This window comes from Etheostoma spectabile, chromosome 15 (assembly GCF_008692095.1).
Source record: "Etheostoma spectabile isolate EspeVRDwgs_2016 chromosome 15, UIUC_Espe_1.0, whole genome shotgun sequence".
Lineage (NCBI taxonomy): Eukaryota > Metazoa > Chordata > Actinopteri > Perciformes > Percidae > Etheostoma > Etheostoma spectabile.
This window is the reverse complement of record NC_045747.1, coordinates 7,650,797-7,652,579: the sequence shown is the minus strand read 5'-3', so window position 1 is coordinate 7,652,579 and position 1,783 is coordinate 7,650,797.

The following is a 1,783-nucleotide window of genomic DNA, read 5'->3' as shown; positions in this document are numbered from 1 at the left end:
GTGTGTGTGTGTGTGTGTTGCACAATAGGTGCTATGGGGCATAAAGGAGAGGTATGTGGAATTCCCCTTGTTCATACAAGGGGGGATTCAGACATGATGATACCAACAAACAAACACACACACACACACACACACACACACACACACGTTAAAACCGTTATTTAGATCTGTTTTGTATTACTCTTTGGGGTAAAATGCAGTGTTACAGAGGCTAGATGTGCTTTAGCGTAAATGGGAAAAACAATAATAAGCTGCAGCTGGTTAGATTGTGTCATCTTTAGACAGAGTCAGGCTAGCTGTTTCCCCATGTTTCCAGTCTTTATGCTAAGCTAAGCTAAACTGCTGCTGGTTGTAGCTTCATATTTAATAGACAGACATGATAGTGGAATCCATCTTCACATCTAGCTCTCCACCACAAAGTGAATACGTGTGTTTCCCAAGGGCATGCTGGGATACAACACATGCACACAAACACACACACATGGACTAACAAAAGTACCTGACCTAGTAAGTGATCTGTTTGGGCAGATCATCTCTGCTTATAACTGTTTCTTCTTTCCCTATTTCTTATTTTTTGGGTAAAGATGCAAATGTGACGTTCTGTTGATCTTTTACAATATCTACTGAGAAAAACTAAAGTGGGAACACCTCTGTAACTGTCTCATCATGTAATTATAGGTTCCTGATTTGGTGATATAATCACTGAGGAGAATAAAGGGCTCAGGCACCTCTGAACATTCTCTGCACAGAAGTTAACAATCAGCATGACCAAGGAGCAATTTTGACTAATAAGACCACCCATCTGGGACCTGTGGGGGGTTCACAAAATGTTACATAGATTGCACGTATTTATGCGTTACAAACACACATAGCAGGAAAAGGGAATGCACCAATATGCTTGCAGTTTTCTCCTGTGGAGCACACAGGGATTACTAACCAAGATGACAGGATGAGCAGCCACAAATTGCAGGAGCTTGGGTTTGCTGAGTGGGTGGGTGGGTGGGTGGAGGTTGGAGGTTGGAGGTTGGGTCGGCGGGGGCAAGTCTGTGGCACCGTACCCAGGGAAAGACTGAGGTAATTACTTTCTTTCCTCAGTCTCCTGTCTGCGTAAAGACGTTTTTAAGGTGTCATTAACCTCTCTCGACGTCAAAGGCCTCTGACATTTCTGGACACACAAAAACAGCATTTTCCACAGTCCATCACCGCTCCGACTATCCTTTAAATAATTCAGCCAAAATCCAAAACCGTGCTGATATTTCCATACCTGAAGGACAACGCGTTTGATAAACGTGCCTCTGGAACACTTTTATCTAAGGCTTCATTTGACCTTTTTTTTTTTTTTTTTTTTTTTACCAACCTCCGACTCTTACACTTTGACAGCAAACAAAAAATAGAAATTTACAAGCAAGCTCAACTGCTATTCTTCCCCAGATGTTGTCTTTATGTTAGCTGTCTTTATAACCTTTATTTTGCTTGTCAAAGTAGACACTATTTTGCGAGACCAAATGGATTAATGGATCAATATCTATATTGTTGTGTGATCCGAGAAAATGTATTGATTGTGTGAGCACAAGTAATTGTTTTATTAGATGACTCAATTGTTTTTATCTGCAGAAATCAAAACAGCATAAATGATTCGTGTTTGGGCTGATAAGAACTTTACCTTTTGGTTTATGTACAGATGATTCAAACGTGTTAGCTTTCGAGGTGTTGGTATGCAGATGTTGTTACTTTTAGACAGAGGCTAGCTATTTCTCCCTGTTTCCAGTCTTTCAACTGAGCT